Genomic DNA, 21,552 nt, shown 5'->3' on the forward strand with positions numbered 1-21,552 from the left:
GGAACCTTCGGCGGGGTCATCATTGCTTTTCCAGGTGATTTTTTCTTTTATCGTCTTTTGCCACCTTTTCTGTCGCTTTTTGTCATTTCGCTTGTGTGAGTGTTGTTTTGCTTATTTCTCTTTATGGTTATTGGCATTCAACTTATTTTAGCTTGTAGAGGCGTTTTTTCAAGTTATCGTTTTCCTTTCACAAGTGTCGCATTGGTTTTCCTGTTTTTGTACTAATGGTCGTTATTGCGGTGACTCTCCTCACATACTTGATTTTCCTTTTGTTTGATCAGTTTCTGCACTTGATCCACATTGATTCATTCACACTTAGTCAGTTTTTCACTCAAGCTCACATCATCATTCACTTCTACTCATTTTTCACACTTCCACCAGGTAGATTTGTACTTCCCTTGGCCAAGTTTTTCCTTGCCTAGCTGGGCATTGCATAATCCTAAGGCTCAGGCCAAAAGCTTGGCCTTTGGACTTGCACAGTGCATAGTACAGGCTCGATCCAACTACGCACTATGCAATTCCAGGGATCAGCCTATCAACTTGGCCAATGAGACTATGCAATGCTTAGTCACTCCCAGTCTTTGCCCAAGCTGGGATTGCACATTGCGTAGTCTCAAGCCACAAGCTTCATCCATGGCTGTTGAGAATGTTAACTATCCCACATGAAACCATTCCCTTTTGAAAATGAAAATTGCATAATCTTTCTCATCAGATGTCCACTTTGCTACTTAATCATGCCTTGAAAGTCGATTTGCTGAAGCTAATGTTTGCTTGCCATGAATTTCCTTTTTATCCCATAGGTACCACACTTGTGAAGTACTTCTCTCTAGTAGTCATTGTTACCATGGCCCCAAAGAGATATGATTCAAGAGAGACCACTGAAAGTAGTATTGGGGAAGCAGTTGAGCAAGCACCAGTTAACTTTCTAATATATTCAGATAATCAATTGTTTATAGAAAAGGAGTCAACACTAACATGGAAGCAATTCCAATAGCAATAGCAGAAGGGATCAACCTAGTACAAGATAATGGAAAGAGAAAGGTTGCAGATAGCATAGAGGGGGAACAAAGCTACAAGATGAAATCGGATCCAATCTTCATACAGGAAGCTTTTGCTGCACAATAAAAAGGAATGAGAGGATACAAAGAGCAAAGCAGAGGAAGAGAGAAAAGCAGAGTTTGCAAGAAGTAGAACTAAGGGCGCAGAAAAAATAACAAGAACTGAGGGAAGAATGGGAACAAAGGAGGAAAAAACAAGAGGAGAAGCAGAAGTAGGAAGAAGAATAAAGGCAAGGTTCAATGTCAGGAGAAAAAACACCGATTCAAGTTAAATAGCAAGGAAAAAACCAATCAGAAATAGATGGGAGAGAGAACAGATCCAAGATCAGGAGCTTGCTTAGCAGATTGAAGACTTTATTGAAGTTACGGACATGGATTTGGAACTAGAACCATAGGATGAAGATGTTGACCTGATGCCCAATGCACCATAGGTCACTGTTCAGTCTCCACCACCTCTAGTCGCAGAGTTAGCCTCGAGCGAGGAAGGGGACAAAATTCCTCTTGATGATGGTTCGGTAATGGATGTGTACAATATGTCATATGATTAACTTCAGAAGATGATTTTACAAGCACAAAGAGAGCATTTTCCGGATGGTCATGCATCACCTACATTCATTAGAGAAAGGTGATAGTGGTAGACACCAGCAGGAACCAAATTCCATTGCCGAAGCCAACTTGGCCTTCGTGGGTGAGACGAGATAAAACACTCACTATTTGACCATCGAGAGTAAGCAATTGATATAGAATATACAAGTTTCCTGGCAAGAGATAGAACAGCTCCACGAAGCACCGCAGAATGCAGCTCCTGCATAGGTCTACTTGGGGGAATGAGAGCATCAATACTTGGTGAGGTATCAACACTTGAAGAGACCATGAGGGACTTCTATGATGAGCTCATGACCATACATAAGGCAGTTGTCCACTTGCATCGCTTGTAGTAGCAAAGCATGGAATTTGTCAAAACTCTTAGGAATGTGCAAACTGCCATCACCACCATGCAAGAATGGACATTGCGATACAAATGGGCACTGCTTAGTTTTGTAAAGAAGATGAAACCACAAGAAAAGTTGGAGAAAGAAAGAGTTTGAATGTTGATCCAAACAACAAGCAACTCACCTCGTTCATTGAAAACATTCAGGCCTCATATGTATGGTTATACAACAGTTCTAACTTCATGGTGAGAACCCAAAAAATCCCATCAGTCATTTCACTCACTGAAGCTAAAGGAAAACACCAAGTCAAGAAGGATATTGAAGAGTACTCGGAGCACTTGAGACAGGTTGCCACCAAGGAGGATTTAGATCTGAATAGACAAAACATGCATAACTACATCGGTGGTCCCATTCAGATCAGAATCATGTTGCTCCTACTTGAGAAAGAAGATAAGACTGGTTCCAAATCATTGTACCTGCATGCTATGGAGGCTAGATTCTACTTCCATCTTGACACCATCATCCAGTTTTGGGATGTCATCGCATAGTGCCAAGCTTGACATCAATAAGTGACTGAGGAGCATCAAGTGGAAGTGTCCGAGCTAGAGTGTTCCCAAATTCAAGCATCATAGTGTCTTGTATAATTACATTGTCAAGTTGTCTCTACCCTATTTTGTCATATATGAGTATGAGTGTAGAATGTAATATTTTTTGTAATTATATTGTAAGTGAAATTCCAAGTGCCGATATTGTAATATGAAGCGTCATAATGTAATGTAATGTGTCAATTTGTAAAGAAGTTGAAGAGTCATGAGGATATTCCAAAGGTCACAAAGGGGAGTTGAAGAGTCACCCCCTCTTGTTATAAATAGAACCTCATAACTCATGTAAAGGGATCTTGGGAGCCAAGCTTTTGGCTAGGCTTAGAATTAGAAAGAGATTGGGAGTATTGTGAAGAGCCTCAACTTCTCCATAGTGTAGAGCGAGTATACTTCTTTAGAGGAGCAGGTTTTCTAGACTTTAATGTTCCACTATTGGGGCTAGTGGTTGTCAATGGTGTATGTATGAATGTAAATTTCACTTGTAATAATAAAATAAGAGCCGAAACACTTTCATGCATATGTTTTGAATATAGTAGGACTATTCTTGTTGTATTTGCAATGTATGTTATTTAACTTACGCTTATTCTTATGAACTATTTCGTTTGCATTTGTATGAATCTTTTTGAATGCATGTTGTTGTATTAACTCATTAACTTAACTTGTGGACTATTATGTATCTTATCTTGTGATGTCATTTCGCTCGTGTATTCCTTTCAAGCTGCGTACTATTACAGGCTTCTAAGGGAAGCTTCATGCATCGCACTTGACTCTCTACAGGGTCACACACTTGCTCTCACCCAAAGTTATCATACCTTCCCTCTGCGTTTTTCCACAGTCAAGGCATAAGATTACACCCATTGCTGGGACTCCTACTCCAAATGGTGTGAGGTTTAGTTGGGACTTCATATCGAGGAGATGCCTTGAATGTTGGCGGGTCCAACATTGTCAACATTTATGGTGCTAGAAGGAAGGTTAGATGAAAATCTAAGCCCTTGAAGTGTGTTTTGAATTTCTGCGCATATTTAATGACTTCTCACCAAATTATAACCCCAACATGTTTTTCTAGACACACAAATATGAAAGTTCCAATGATAATTATTGATAACTTGTCCAATCTGAAATTCAATGGAGATGGTGAAGCAACCTTTTTTGAACATACCTCAGTTTCTTGATTTCTGCACAAAGAACAACATCCACAGTGAGGATGTTAGCTGTAGGTTGTTCACTCTCACGTTCGAAGGACACGTGCGAGAATGGTGTAACACATTGCCTAGTGACTCCATTCACTCTTTTGAACATCTTTTCATAGATTCATGTCATGCTTTCAATTTCTATGATCGTAAATCTCTTAATAAGAAAATTTTGAAAAGCACCAAATGAATCCATTTAGAATTTTCACGATCATTTCATCCAGGACTGCTTTGAATTTCCTAAAGATAAAGTTGATTGGTCCTTCTTGGTAGACAAATTTCTATATCTTGTTCACATTTCATAAAATCCACATGAGTTAGAATCTTTTGAACCTCTCCCAACATACCTCGGTGTTAGAGATTCTAAAATTTTGTGGACAAGGTTTTTGTTCAAAGTGACCCTCCATCCCCTTCTCATCAAACAACTCTAGTACCGTAGGTTGAGGTGGGAGAAAGTGAGAATTCATATTTTGATCTACTACCATCTTCTCTTTCCCCACTTATGCAGAATTTCAACGCAGGTTTGGATTGTGACTCCGATGGTTGTGATAAAGTGCTTTGTCCTCGTCCTCCATTCGTTGGTCCTTATGATCCTCTAGATTTTCATGTGTTGCGTTCACCTGTTTCGGATCTCTCTTTTGATGTTCACAAGGATTAAGTTCTGGATGGAGCTGGTGTTGAACAACCAACCTGCAATATCATTTTTTATGAGTATGTGTGGGAGTTTGAACAAGAATCTGCAATGAAGGATGACCTCCTTCTGTCCACACGTCTTCCACGTTATCTTGACATTTTCCACGATTCTGTCATTCTTATTCAATTTTGTCAAAATTCAGTTTCTAAAGTACTACTTTAGATAATTCACATAAATCGTGGAATGCCAATTTTTCATTTGAATGCGGAGAGGAAAAATCTTTTCTACCTGATCCTCCCAATCTCTCATCTTATTTTTTCAGGAACATAGAGGGTGAAATTTCTCATTCTCCATCATCCCCTATTTACGATTCATCAGATCATCAGGATGCCTCTATTTGTCATCTTGGCATTTCTGATTGCGGCTTTCATAATCGTTTCATTGATTCATTTGATCACGATTTTAATTCTTCCACTATTTATCTTCTAAGCCACCAGTCTTCGATGATCCATATTCTGATGAATTGGAACTTCCCCAAGTAGTCGATGGACTTCAGCCCAAGTTTATGGTTATGTCAGGTTCTCATAGCCTTGATGTCAGTTCCACTTCCGATCATAGATGTGTTGAATATTTCCAGGCTCCTCATCACTCAGTTGTACATGTTGAAAATTAATCCATTTTACATTTTTCACATCCTCCATTGGTATCACATGATCCTATCGCTCAATCATTGGAGGAGTCATATGTAGCAAGTACTGTTGCAAAATGGTAATTTTCTTCTTTCTTCATGTTTTCTCATTTTTCAAGTTTGAAATTTTGTGCATGCATGTCTTCGACTTGCAATGTGTTTGAAAACCATGGTATATCCATAGAGTGCCTTTCATGCACTTCCTGTTTTTACTTGTTTGCAGGTTCTTTCAAACTTCGTATGTTTTGGTTTGTATTGGCTTATATTTCTTGTTTGTTGGTACGATTTTATATCATTATTGACATGCATTCCCTCGCCTACATAGGCCAACCTATGTGGCAATGGCTGCATTGGAAGTAGCACTTTATGTAAGTTTGGCCTCTGCTCTATTTAGGTTAGGAGTAGGAGTAGTCTTTCTTCCTTTGATTTGATTCACTTTGTTTTTCTTTCACTCTGATTCTTTGTTTTTGTTTATTTTCTTTTCATTCATAGGTTAGATTCCACATGAGACTATGTGTGGCTTCTCAGACAAGCTCGGTGAAATCCAAGAGTAAGTTGTACTGCTATCAACACTTGATTATCTGTCTGTTCCCTCTCTTTATGTGAATATTGCATTTCTTTTAGTCAATGATACTTTCATGGACAATACGTTCCTTTCAGAGAGAGTCATGGTGAAATCACGATGCTCGGACTATTAACTAGTACTGCCTACTCTAATCGGTCATCTATTTTCAGTTAACCCTTTTCAACTAAGTTGAGTAGAGTAAGGAGGGAAGGAAAACCTTAACAAGTATGTTAGAGGTATACATGAATATCCTTCTATGAAGGGACATCCTCTCCTTCTCTCAATAAGTCGGGATCCCTCTTCTGCATCATGAAATAAATAAGTGCCTGTGCATAGTTCTTTGAACAAATAAAAATGAAAAAATGAAAAACGAAATAAAGGGCGAAAGAAGAGAAAGACTTCCTAGGCGAAGAGGTGAAGCAAGAAACTCCGACGGGGTACTATCTAGGCTCGCTATCAGCGGAGCAATGCTTGTGTTCCTGAAGTGACTCCAGAAGGGTATTATCGAGGCCCACTAGCACCAGAGCAACACTAGAGATGAAAACTAAGACTCTAACAATATTTTTTACTTGTGCATCTATATACTCCTCATCCCCAATCCAAACAAATCAATTTGACTTGGCTTGGTATGTGGAGAAGCTATGATAATCAATGAACTGAACAATACCTCTAGAAGAGTTAGACCTATTTTGCATGAGATAAGATCCATATAGAGAGCTGGAGATCTACGAGTGTGTCACCAGTGTTGTAGCGGCTACAACCACCCTCCAAAATTTTTCCTATGCTTCGATTTTGGAGCCTTGCTTCTTATTCACAGGAGCTCATCTTGTATTGATCCAGGTATTCACGCTTCGAATGAGACTTGTATTTTTCATTTGTGATCCGAACTAAAACATGAACGCAAAAAAATATAGATATAACCATAAATACAGAAATGTAGTAGAAATAACACTTCATTTCATTAATATCAAAGAACTGAAATATGCTTACAAACATAATGGAAATAAACTAGCTCGAGCGATGGTATCTTATCTCTTAGAAGAGAAGTAGTGGCTACATGCCTATGAAATATGTTATAATGAGGCTCGAAGGCCTATTTATTATTGAGAAACAATGGAAACCCTAAACATCCAAAAACCTAACCCTGGGAGATGAAGCGCCAAACTATGGACCCTCTTTGGGTAAATTGGTACATCAACTTCCCAGGGTCGTAACTTTGGCATACAATATTTGTTTTATGTGCACCATACCTCACTAGAAATGCATATCCAAGGAACACAACTTTCCACTGCAAACCTCAATCAAACACTCATGTTTACCCATTTTCCAAAAACATGTCGTTTAGGGCCTCAAAAGTGCTCTGGAAGTTTAGGACCCGAAAAACTGCAAAAAATAGTAAATTGTGCTACAATTAAGGAAATTGAAAAAATGAAGAAAACAATGGTGGGGGTCCAAGCAGAATAGGCAGGTGGCCACCAATATCCACCTGGATCAATCCTCCTCCCTTAGGAAGTAATGGTACCCATTACGTTGAGTGCCTCCATGAGATGGGGAAACTTCTAGTGAACTTGGTTCCTGGTAAGCCAGTGGCCTTAGTGCAGGAGTTTTCCAACGTTAACAACTCGATACAGTTTGATCTTCTGTTGGATAGTATTCTCGATCTATGTGTCTATGATCCAATCAATAGTGGCATTTTCCATGCAGTATGGGTTTAACGTTGTTTGTTTGAGTTGTTATGCAATATCATGTGTCCAGTAATGGTGGAAAGTATGGACAATAGTGTTCCACATTGAACATTGGGTGTAGGCCAAGGATGTTGGATTGTGTTATATTCTTTCCACGACTAGCCCAAGTAGTTAACCGGGTGGGGCTAGAGGGGGAGTGGAGCCCCCCCTTCGTTGCGTCGATGCGTAGCAGGGGGGTCACAAGGTGTTTGAGGGGCGCAGGTAACCCCACTCTATGGGGTCTGGGGTAGCACCCCGGAAAATTTTGGTTTTGAAACCTATGTTAGGTTGGGTGGACCAACCTATGGTTTTGTGCATGATTTTCGCACATGTTTTTGGACGCAATGGTTTTCAGTCCATGGTATTGGATGCTTCAGCATGTATAAATATGTATTATAACATTGAAAAGAACATAATGAAAAAGCAAGCTGGTAGTCCCAGTTTTGGGATCCAGGGAAAATCTTTGTGTATATGTGTTTTATGTGTTATGCTCTTAGAGCATTGTTCATTTTATGTGTTTTAGAATTCATATGCAGGTAATTTCTATATGGGGTTAAAACCTACATTTGGTATCAGAGCAGTTTTGGCTTCAAGGGGACGCCTTTGTTGCTGAGGGGTTTCGCTCGGGCCTGTGGTAAACCCTGTTCAGTGGGAGATCTGCGAGATCGATTCTGGTGGTGAAAGAAGATGGCGAGCAGTGGAAAGATAGAGATCGAAAAATTTAATGGTCAGAGTTTTGAGTTGTGGAAACTGAAGATGGAGGATCTTTTGGTGGATAAAGATCAGTGGATCGTGGTAGATCTGGGTACTAAACCAATAGGAGTGTCCGATGAAGAATGGAAGAATTTGGATCGAAAGGCAAAGAGAACAACCCGATTGTGTGTCTCAGATTCAGTATTGCTGAATGTATCAGGGGATGCTACAACAAGGAATTATGGGACAAGTTAGGGACTTTGTACCAATTTAAGTCTCTGGTGAATAAATTGTTCCTGCAGAAAAAGCTGTATAACCTAAGGATGAAAGATGGAGACTCAGTGACAGAGCATCTGAATGCATCTAATATTGTGGTAAGTCAATTAGCATTTGTTGATATTAAAATTTCAGATGAAGATAAGTGCATCACTTTGTTGTATTTGCTACCAGATTTGTGGGATAGTATGGTTATTGCAATAGGTACCAATGAAACTGCCTTGCAGTTTGATGAAATAGTCTCATCCTTGCTGACGAAGGAGATGAGATGGAAAAATATGGAGAGCTAGAATGGTGATGCCTTATCTGAATGAGGACGGTCCCATAAAAAAAAAAAAAAAAAAAAAAAGGTCATCAAGTGGGAGAAATCTCCTGACAAAGGAAATGGATCTAATGATGCTCATTCTGCAGAGGCGAAAACCACCTCAGATGAAAGTGGGGATGTGTACTTGGCTTCTTCAAGTACACATGTAGATCATGAGGCATGGTTGGTTGACTCAGGTGCATCCTTTCACTTCACTCTCCATAGAGAGTGGTTCCGCGAGTATGAGAAATACAATGGTGGTGATGTCTTCTTAGGGGATGATAGGAAGGCCAGAATCGTTGGTCATAGAAAAGTAAAGTTGAAATTGCAAAGTGGAAGGGTTAGAACACTTCTGGGTGTTCTGCATATTCCTGCATTGGCCATAAATCTGATTTCTGTAAGCAAGTTGGATGATGCAGGTGTAAAAACAGTGTTCGAGAAGGATACTTGCAAGATGGATCGAGGAGCACTGGTATTGATGCGGGGAGTTTGTATTGGAACACTGTACAAGCTGCAAGGTAGCACGGTTGTTGATGGGTGCAATAGTTATGTGGTTCCTGATAATGGAGCAAAAAATCTAGTGGTCTCTGGAGAGAAGACCATGTTGTGGCATGAAAGGCTTGGACATATTGGAGAGAAGGGCCTTTGAATACTTCATGGTAAAGGTATGGTAGAAGGTATGAGTAATAGCTCTCTAGATTTTGATTTTTGTGAAATTGTGTATATGGGAAGTAGAATCGGGTGAGTTTCCCCTCTGGTGGTAAGAGGGCGAAACATATATTAGAGCTTGTGCATAGTGATGTGTTTGGACTTGTGAATGTTCCATCACTGGGTAAGCTTGTGTACTATGTATCATTTATAGATGACTTCTCAAGGAATACATGGATATATTTCCTTAAGAAGAAATCTGAAGTCTTTGACAGGTTTAAATAATTCAAGGCTCTGGTGGAAAACTAGACAGAGAAGAAGATAAAGGTTTTGAGGACAGATAACGGTGGAGAGTTTTGCAGTAAGGAATTTGAAGAATTCTGTAAGAAGTGTGGTATAGCACGGCAAAAGACTACTCCATATACACCTCAACGAAATGGAGTTGCAGAAAGAATGAACAAGACATTGATGGAAAGGGAAAGAAGCATGCTCAGTGGTGTCGGGTTAGGACATGAATTTTGGGCAGAGGCGGTGGAGACAACATGTTACCTTGTCAACAGATCACCTTCATCAGCGTTGAAGGATAAAACTCCACAAGAGGTATGGACTGGTAAGAAACCCTCTCTTTCACATCTGAGGGTATTTGGATGTGATGCATATGTACATGTTCCAAAGGAGAAACGAACCAAGTTGGATAGTAAATCTGGAAAGTGCATCTTTATTAAGTATAAGGATGGTTTAAAGGGTTATAAGCTTTGGAACCCAGTAACAAGGAAGGTTGTGTACAGCCGAGATGTGGTGTTTAGAGAGGTGAAAGATGTTATTAAACATGAAGTCAAACCAAAGGAACCTAAGAAGATAGAGTTTGAGCTAAAGGAGAAAGAATCAAACTCTACAACAGAGAAGGAATCAGAAGATGAAGAGCCACAAACTTCGGGTGTTAGAAGATCAGTTCGAGAAAGAAGGTAGCCAGAAAGGTATATTCCATCTACTTTCTGTTCAAATTTTGCTTTATCTATTACTGATGATGATCCAAAAACTGTGAAGGAAGTAGTAGATTTAGAGGATGGAAAACTCTGGAAAGAGGCCATGGTTTATGAAATGGCATATTTGCACAAAAATGAGGCTTGGGATTTGGTGGAGTTGCCGATTGGAAGGAAACCCATTGGCAGCAAATGGGTGTTCAAGAAGAAGACAAATGCAGAAGGAAAGGTGGAAAAATACAAAGCTCAGTTGGTAGAAAAAGTTTATTCCCAGGTGCCGGGAATTGATTTTGGTGATATTTTTTCTCCTGTTTCCAAGGTAAATTCTATTAGATTAATTTTATCTGTTGTTGCTGCTTTTGATTTTGAGGTAGAACAGATGGATGTGAAGACAACATTTCTTCATGGGGATCTAGAAGAGGAAATATACATGAAGCAACCTTAAGGCTTTGCAGTGAAGGGTAAGAAAGAACTGGTATGCAAGTTAAAGAAGTCTCTGTATGGGTTCAAACAGTCACCAAGGATGTGGTATCAGAAATTTGATACATTTATATAGGGACTTGGCTTCACCAGAAGCAAAGCAGATCACTGTGTGTATTTTAAATTAATTGGTGACCATGTTATTTATTTGGTCTTGTATGTGGATGATATGTTGCTGGTTGGAAATGACAAAGAAATTATCCAGGATTTGAAGACCCAATTGTCCTCCAAATTTGACATGAAATATCTTGGCGCTGCAAACTATATTTTGAGCATGGAAATTAAAAGAGATCAGGCAAAGAGGAAGCTCTCGTTAAACTAGAGGAAGTATGTCGAGAAAATATTGCAGAGATTTAATATACAAGATAGTAAACTGATGAAGGTTTCTATTCTTGTAGGTGTAAAGTTATCTGTTGAACAGTGTCCCAAGACACAAGAAGAGGAAGAGGACATGTCCCGTGTTCCATATTCAAGTGAAGTCGGTAGCCTGATGTATGCAATGGTCTATACTAGACCAGACATTGCACATGCAGTGGGAGTATTGAGAAGGTTTATGTCAAAACCAGGAAAGGAGCATTGGACAATAGTGAAGCGGGTTTTCAGGTATTTGCATGGCACTAGTGATTATGGTTTGTGCTACCAAGGAAGACCAGTGGGTATGTGTTTAACCTATTTGGAGGTGCAATCCATTGGATGAGTAAGAAACAATCTGTAGTGGCTCTATCAACTACAAAGGCAGAGTACATGGCAGTCACTCATGCAAGCAAGGAAGTAGTTTGGTTGCAGAGATTGTGTTCAAGTATGGGGTTAGTACAGGGAGCTATAAGGATAGACTGTGACAGCCAAAGTGCAATTTTCTTAGCAAAGAACCCTGCATATCAGTCAAAGACAAAGCACATTGATGTTCAATATCACTTTGTGAGGGATATGATAGAAGACAAAAAGGTGTTGCTGGTAAAGGTGGACACTTTGAAGAATACTGCAGATGCATTGACAAAATCTGTGAGCTTTGAGAAGTTTTCTTGGTGTAGATAAACAATAGGCGTTGCAGGGTTGGATAAATGACTAAGCTCTCTTGTGGCCCCTTATGGAAAGGAAACAACAAGTGGGAGAATTTTGGGTTGTGTTATATTCTTTCCATGACTATCCCATGTAGTTAACTGGGGAGTTAAAAAGGGAGCGGAGCCCCCCCTTCGTTGCACCGATTGCGTAGTGGGGGGGTCACAGGGGGTTTGAGCAGTGCTGGTAACCCCACTCTATGGGGTCCGGGGTAGCACCCTGGAAAATTTTGGTTTTGGAACCTATGTTAGGTTGGGCGGACCCACCTATGGTTTTCTGCATGTTTTTTGCACATGTTTTTAGACGCGATGGTTTTCGGTCCATGGTTTTGGACGCGATGGTTTTCGGTCCATGGTTTTGGACACGATGGTTTTCGGTCCATGGTATTGGATGCTTCGGCATGTATAAATATGTACTATAACATTGAAAGGAACATAATGAAAAAGCAAGCTGGTAGTCCCAGTTTTGGGATCCAGGGAAAAGCTCTGTGTATATGTGTTTTATGTGTTATGCTCTTGCATTGTTTATTTTATGTGTTTTAGAATTCGTATGCAAGTAATTTATGTACAGGGTTAAAACCTACAAAGGAATGGTGGAATACTGAGAACGAAAGAATTGTCCCCTACAACCTTGGTGATGGTGTATGGCCCATATCGGAGTGAATGAAGCTTATAGTGGGGCCCAGCGAGGCACTCCTTTTGAAAATGTACCAAAACTTTGTCGCCCATCTGGAACTTATGTGGCACCTGATGCTAATATTGTCGTTGCTTGCAATTAGCATTGGCTTTGTACAATATGTCATGGACCTACTAACAGATGTGTGGAATGTGCTCAATGAAGCTATTAGCCCTGTCAGATTCGGATTGGATATGGGATAAAGTTGCCTGAGTAGCTGCAAATGGTATGACCACATCAATGGGACATAGTGGCTGGAATCCCAACCCCTCCTGAAAAGGGATGTGGCCAGTTGAGCTATTGAGAGCTCTATTGTAACTGTGCTGGACATAGGGGAGTATTTTTTCCCATGTGCGTGGATGCTTCGAGTTGTACATGTGAAAAATGTGTATAATCATCATGTTGACGATCTTTGTTTGGCCATTAGTTGGGGGTGGAAACCGTGGACTTAGTGAGCTTGGTATCCAGCATCAACCAGAGACTTGACCAAAATGTACTCAGGAACTTGTTGCCTTGATATGAGATAATGGACTTTGGGATCCCAAAGTGTACCCATACTTGTTCAAAGAAAAGCTTGGCAGTGGCTTTTGCTGTGATACTCTTCTTGTCAGTCGCCAAAATGGCCATTTTAGAGAATGTGTCGATGACCATGAAAACACAGTCGTTTCCATGATTAGTAAAAGGGAGGATCGACATGTAATCCATGGAGATGGATTCTAAAGTTAGATTAGGAGTAGGAAAATGAGTATATAGGCCTTGCTTCTTGATGGTTGGTTTGGAAATGGCACAGACAATGCAGGATCTGATGTACTTCCCAACATCTTGTCAAAGTTTTGGCCAATAAAAATATTTCTGCAACACTGCCACTGTTTTCTCTACTCAGAAGTGTCTAACAACCCTATTGTAATGCATCTCCAAAATCATCTTGGAACGCTCATTTGAAGGAACATATAGGTGTCCTAGGTGACATAATTGTTGGGAAAAATACTGGGGGGGTGAATCAGTATTTACAAATCAATAACTTTTTACCTTTCATTTCCAAATTTCTATATGAAACTTTACTGAATGGAACCTGCATGTGTACGTGACTGTTCTTAAGGCTATAAGCGTATATCCATTGAAATTATAATTCAGTTATTCCATCATATGTTTGTCTTCAGCAAGCGCATTAGTACTTTATTAACCATTAGATAAAAATTAACCATGTGCTGTAATAAATAAACCATCACACATAAACAATACGATTTAAGGTGGAAACCCAAAGCGAGAGAAAACCACCTGCTATTGTTGTCTATGTCTTATTTAATATAAAAAGTTGTTTACAATCTTGTACTGGCCCAAACTCATACAAGTACGCAGGCATCTACCTGCTGAAGGCTACAACCTTCTCTCGTTATCCAACTTCTACTGGAAGGGAACTACAACCCCCTAGCTCTTGTACTCGCTGATATGTTTACTAGTATGTAGGCTCCAGCCTACAGAAGGCTACAACCTTCACTTCTTCTCTAGCTGCTACTGGAAGGGAGATACAACCCCTTGATATAATCACCAACCATTACTGGAAGGAAGCTTTGAACTCCTCACTAAAGGCTCCAACCCTCAGCATTCTCCAGGGACCACGTTTCATAAATTTTCAGACTGGATATTCCTAGTACACAACAACACAATATGTAGGCCACGTTTCATCAAATTTTCATACTAGACCCATCAGTAACATTGAAGCTCAAAATTAATCACCGCTGCAATACAACCATCAAATACAACTGGATCAACCAATCACTAAAATGAAATCATCAATCTCTGAATCAATCACAAATGAATTAATCAATCATTGAAACCTCTGACATAACTGAATCACCCAATCATCAATTTCTGAATCAACCATAACTGAATCAATCAATCACTGAAAACTCAATCAACCGACACTTAATCAAAATTCAACCAATCAACTGGATCAGACAAATTACTGTAACCACTACATAGATCTGAACTCAAAACACTACATAAAAAACCAGAACTAAGTGCAACCTCAAAAATCATATGTCAGAATGCATATGCTACTTCAATAAAGAAAACTTGCATGTATACGCTACTTTCTGTAACCCAACCTACATATACCTCTACACATACTAAATCATGAAACTTATGAATCAAAAGTGTACCAACCAATGACATTATGAAGATCTACTATCATATTATAGAGTTATAAACAAATAGCAGCAAAGATCACCTTTCTTACTGAATCAATCAATCAACCAGACTCAATCTCCTTATACAATCAGTTTTACTTTCAGATCTAAAGAAGATATCATTGAAAAACAACAATAAAACAATAGCACTGATCAGATAGATTAGTCATCTCTGAACAAAAAAAAATTCTTCTACATATGCTACTTGGAAGAGCCGAACCAGCGTGTATATGCACCTTCACCAAGGCGAACTAGCGTATAGATCTGCAAATAGTAACTTATAACTTCGTAGCTATTCCAAACTTTAGATATACCGATATCATAGCATTTAAAGGACAAAACATTTGTTAGCAGTCAGATCTAGCCTGTCCATTAACAGATCAAATAATGATAAGTCATTTCAGGGCTTATGATCATGATCTATCATTAGATCTCATCCATCATCAAACACTTAGGTTCATACTTAGTTCAGATCAAGCAAAGCATCAGAAACCCATAACATGCATATTTTCTTTTGATCTAACTCTTCATCAGATATTCATTTCTTGCACTTCTTCACACTTTGATCTTCACCTCCTTATATACTTAGAGCCTTTTTCAATACCTCGAACCAAAACAACACTTAGAACCTGTGGTATTCTTAGACGGGATGAAGTAAACATTACTTCGCTCAATATTGTGGGATAATACCATGGTATGCATCCTTGGTATTCTTTAACCTTAATTTTCCATCTCATACATGCTTTTCCTCTTGTGAAAATGCATGTATGCGTATACGATTCTTTTGTTCTGTGAACCTTCTTGTATACGCTACTTGGATTAGGTGAACCAACGTATACAACTTAAAACATTCTTTTTCTCCAATTGCCTGATTCTGATATATAATCCTTTATTCCATCATCATATTCTTATGTGTCATTACTCTGTTACCTTTGAATTGACTTGTTACAATATGAGTACCATCATACATCACTTCTGAACTGATTCCTCTGAACTGCCATGCATTTTGTCACATCTGTAAACACAACTACCATGCATTCTGTCACATCCTGTTTATATCTTTATCAAGTAGTCCATTCATCAAATAGGTTGTCTATCAAGGACAGCACTAACACAATCTTCCTATTTCAAACCTTTAACCATTATTATGTTCCATCATTTTGTCACCCCTTTAACCATTATTCTATTCCATCATTCTGTCACCTCTGATATCTCTGTGTTCCATCATTCTGTCACTTCTGATATGTCCTGTAGATTCATCTAGTTACCATATACAAGTGAGTTGTCTTCAAGGACAACACATGCATCATAATGCCAACGATAACAATGTATCCTGGAGGTGAAAATTTGGAACTTGCTTGCCTTCCAGGAGCGTCTTTTATGTGTTTTCGAATTCTAGATTTCTCTTGTAGAGATGCACCCGCCCCGAAGTCTTGTGCATAGAAGAGTTGAGAACCAAGGTCAGTGCCATGACTGACCATCGACTGAGCCAATGTGCAACATTATTGGTGCTTCCCTTCTTGTACTTAATGTTCAAATAGAACTGTTGTAGGTATGTGGACCATTTCTGATGGCGATTGTTATGAAACTTCCCTTGTGTTTGTATAAACTACAGGGGTCATTGGTTTGTGTGGATGACTGTTTCCTTCCCTAGAATGTAATGCTTCCATTTTCGGTAAACCTGCACCATAGAATACATCTTTTTTTCATAGGTGGGATATTTTCGTACTGTGACTGAAAGTTTCTCATTGTGATATGCCATTGGATGCCCCTACTGAGTAATAACTGCGCCAATGGCATGGACACATGCATCTGTCTCAATCTCAAATGGTTGTTGTAGGTCTAGTAATGTGAGAACTGGTGCAGAGCAGAGGAGATGCTTAAACTTAGAAAATGCCTCCTTTTGGGATTCAGACCAAAATAATTTTTTTTTCGCTTTTCCCTTGGTGACTTGACTCAAAGGCCAAGTGATATGAGAGAACCCCAACACGAAGCTACAATAGAAACTGGCAAGACCTAGGAAGTTACGGAGCTCTGTTAGAGTGGTTAGGGCTGGCCAATCTCGAATGACTTGTATCTTGGTTGGGTCCACATGCACACCCCGCTCATCAATGATGTACCCCAGATATTGAACCTGTGTCATACCGAAAGTACATTTCTCCAAATTGGCACACGACTTCTGTTGTTGTAGAGTTTGGAGGACCTGTTGAATATGACAGAGGTTCTCTTCCCAAATCTGGCTGAAGATCAAGATGCCATCCAAATACACCACCATGAATGAGTTGGTGAAGGGTTGCAAGATGTTTCCCATCAGCCTCATGAAGGTTGCGGGGGCATTCGTCAACCTGAAAGGCATGAACAGGAATTTGAAAATTCCCTCTGTGGATTTAAAGGAAGTATTCCACACATCAAAGGGTTCAATTGGTACCTGTTGATACCCAGATTTCAAGTCAATCTTGTTGAAATATTTATCCCCTTTGAGCTGGTCCAGAAGGTCATCAATCTGTGGGATTGAATACCTATTCGGGGCAGTGATCTTATTCAACAGTCAATAGTCAATACAGAGTCTCCAGGTCCCATCCTTCCTCTCTACCAACACAATCAGGCGCCCACAAGGTGATGAAATTGGCCTGATATGCCCTTTCTGCAACAACTCTTAAATTTGCGTCTTGATTTCATCATTCTCCAGAACAAATTGTTGATATATTGGTCCATTGGGTAGCGACACACCTAGGGTCAGGTCAATGGAGTGCTTGACATGATAGTGTAGAAGTTCCCATGTGGGTGAGGTGAAGATGTTCGTGTACTCCTCCACAACCTTGCCCATTTGTTGCTGCCATGTGGAGGAGCCCTGTTTGGAGGTCATGGCCATAATCTTCTTCTTGCCTTGAGGGTGAATCATAAGGAAAAAAATTTCCCTATCTAGGAAATGATATTATTGCATTTCTTCACAGTGATTAAAGATATGGTGGTAGGTGGCACTACCTCCGGTATCTTGTACAACTTATTGCCCAAAGTAATAATAACAGTGCGAAGCCTAGAATCATAAACAACATGTTGCTTCCACAAGTATGGTTGTCATAATAATACATTACAAACTCCAAGAGGAGAAAAATCACACAGTACCTCATCTATGAAGGGCTTGATGTTGTAGGGAAGATGACATTGTTGGCTGATGCAAAGATCTCACCCTTGGTGAAGTTGCCCAATGGTGTACGGTTGCGGGTGTGCTGTGGTCAGTATGCCCAGCCACTTCATGACCTATACTAAAATGAGGTTCTTTTGGCTCCCGCTGTCAATCATGAACTACAACGGAGAACCCTTCACCCACATCTAGGAGTGGAAGAGGTGCTCCTCCTCCTCTGGATCTTCACACTCATTCTTCTGGATCTTCATGGTGGCAACAATGGTACTGGGCTCAACGTCAATAATTTACCTCCATTTGTCATTCCCCTTATCAGGTTCTGACTTAGAGTCGGAACATGCATCTAATTCAAAAGCCTTCAACTCAGCCACCAGAAACTGCATGGCCTAACACTCACTTGTGTTGTGAGTGGGGCTCTTGTGGAACTCATACCATTTCCCCACGTTCTTCTTTTTCTTTGTGGTGTTTTTATTTGCTTGCAGCTTTGGTGGGTTGTCTTGGGTCACCTCACCTTAGCTTTTTCCTTTGTTATGTGGCTTGGGGGCACCTTTCCCTTGCTTCGGATTCACAAATCCAAAGTCTTGCTTCTTTTGTCTAAATTTATTCTTGATATTGACAGTGTATTGATAGGAAGCGTCGAATGAGGAGATGTCCAAAAATTCCATCTCGTCCTGGATTTACTTTTGTAGACATTTGTAGAACTTGAGTACCAAATTCCGCTCAAAATCCTTGATACCCAACTTCGTGTGAAGGGTATGAAAAATATTTGTGATCTCTGACACATATTGGTCCTTTCCCTGCTGCAGTGTGGTCCTGTTGTGGTAAAACACAACCCCCCCATTTTTGTTTTATTTATGTACTTCAATAATGGGGACCCTTTCTATAAATTTTTGGCTAAGAATCTTTTTTTTTTCATTTAATATTGTTTTACAATTTTATCATTTTTTTCGTCGGATTTATGTTTTGATTGTTTCATTGAATCCGACTTTTCACAAACTTTCCATCGATACTTGTTTCGACTCATTTGGTCAACCGGGTTGTAAATGACACTGCTTTGAAGTTTGATCATTTTCTCACCTCGACTAAAAATGTATATAGCTGTAAAATATTTCAATTTTTATAACTAATTAAGTTCAATGGCCATTCATTGTAAATATTGACTTTTAGTGAACTTTTATTAATTTTTCATTTTTCACTAACGGTCCTACAAAATGACGCAACTAAATCATACAACGGATAAAATCATGTTTCAGAATCTTGGTAATTTACTTCAATTTATTATTTTAAAACAAATTGCCAAGACCGGATTCTCAAAATTGCAAAATTGTTATAGTTCAATTTCTAGATTAATAATTCACGCGGGCCCCACTCATCTTCATTAATTTAATATCTTCCGAGACCCAGATCACAAAAAAAAACTTATAAAAAAAATCATATCGCAAAAAAATTCCAGCAAAATACTTCTCGCAAAATCTTCTCGCATTAATTTCAAAAGCCTTAACATTTCAAAACATAGAAGTGTGATAAGTTGATGCAATAATTACAAGTCTTTCATTTTGTTTGGAATTTGTTTGAAAATGATAAAAAAAAATTGTGATGCGTACAAAACTTTTAGTATAAAGTTTTTAGTTCACTCTTTATGCCTCACCTCACTCACCCTCACGTCACCCCACCTCACACTCCACTCACCTCCATCACTTTATCCCCCTATAAACTCACGTGAGCCTTCTTATAACTCCATGCCCCAACCTCTCCTCACCTCCATTATCACTTATATATAATAGTTGATTCTAAAGGTTGGTTAAGAAATTATATTTATATTATAATAATATTAATATATTATAATTATAATTTATATTATAATTTTAATGTAATATAAATTATAATATAATAATATTTTAATTAGTTTTTAAATTTAATTTAATTTTGTTAATAATTAATTTGTAAATAATTTAGATTAATATCATAATTAAAATTAGATTAGCATTAATTAAAATTAATTGTATATATTAGTTAACTAATAATTGAGTTAGAATTAATTATTAAATAATTAAAATCTAATTTATGATTAAAATTTAATTAATAAATTCTTATTTCTGGGCATAACCAACACAAATTCCATAATTTTGCCAGATTTGACTTATCAACTTTGGAAACTCATAGATTGAGTTTTATTTGGCCAAATGAGGCCTAGGATGGCTCATTGGAAAGATAAAATCAGGAAGAACATTTATGAGGAGGTTTAATTAACAAATTTGATAATTTAAGGGGTATAAAATCCAGCAGAAGATCAAGCTCCAAATTTTGAATAAAATTAATTTTCCTTAGTTTTATTTTCTGCATTTTCATTTGCCCAAGCCGCTTCTGAATGCAAATCCATTCGTCAATGATATCCTTGGCCAATTAAATAATCACAGGTATCAATAGAAAACTCACATTTCTTTTCCAATTATTTATTTAATTGAATTTGGTTAGATTTCTTTTAATTCCAGATTTGGCATTTTGATTTTATTTTTACGTTTTATTTTTGTTTTGATTTGAATTTGTAGGAAAACAGTTGAAGATATGAAGAGAAAAGAATCTCAATCAACAAGAAATCTCCAGCGATAGAAGAATGGAATTTTGAGCCAATGAAAATTGATTAAACAGATTTATTCTTCAACAAACTTTCCTATTCTAAATTCTTTTGTAAATATTATAAATACCAGATTGTAGAATGTAATAAGGGCTTCTCTCCTCTACAATTCTAGAATTCTAAAAGAACTACTGTAATAGGGATTTAGAGTTGAAGGTGGGAGGAGAGGAATCTCAGATCTGAAGATTATTGAAGTTTTTCTTTTACATTCTGAGTTATGTATAATGAACAAATTTTGCACTATTGTAGCTCTGATATTGAAAGCAGAAGCTCAGGAACTGTAAACCATTGTTGGAGGCCAGAGTTAGAGAATGGATTAAATAAAATTGGTATTTCGAATACTATTATTTTAAATACTTGTTTCCTTTTATGATGACAAGAATGTGTCGATTTACTTCCATGTTTGTGCACTTCTGTCGATATGGGTAATTTGTCTCAATTTTATGTTATTATGTATCTCTACTCTTATAGATTAAATTCTGATTTATGAGTAACTATTTACTTAGAAATATATCTTATAAAACTGATTTATTGAATAGTGATATGTTGTGAACATCTTCCACATATTATTATTTAATTATTCAAGTTATTGATTAAATGATCAATATCATTTTGCGAACTTCTTCATGAGTGTTGTTGATTGATTATTTTAGTTAAGAGGTCTCAATAGGATGTGTTTCGGTATTCATAATGTCAGTTAATTGAACTACTTCATTAACTTGATATTCATTATAAACCAGACATATTTAAGTCCCAATTATTTAAAATTATCTTGCTCTTAATTGGGTTAGATCTATATATGCCTAATTGAGATAGGATTAAGATAGTTCATTTTGCTTGCATCTTAGAATAAATTTGTATTTAGATTAATTTCTACATTCTTTTAAGTCCTCTTCCCAAAGAGGAAAACTTTAGTAGTGGCTTGGCTGAGCCCCAAATCAGCTTAAGGATCAATTTCTTCCCTAGTTAGCAAGAGGGTTGATATGATGTCTCTTCTCAATTGATGAATGTAAGTCATATTTTAAATCCATTGGAGATTGAGAGAAGGTAATTGGACCTAGTTGAACCAGTC

Source organism: Pinus tabuliformis, chromosome 2_2, assembly GCF_031772625.1.
Source record: "Pinus tabuliformis cultivar Carrire ecotype Pingquan chromosome 2_2, CPIR1, whole genome shotgun sequence".
NCBI classification, from domain to species: Eukaryota; Viridiplantae; Streptophyta; class Pinopsida; order Pinales; family Pinaceae; genus Pinus; species Pinus tabuliformis.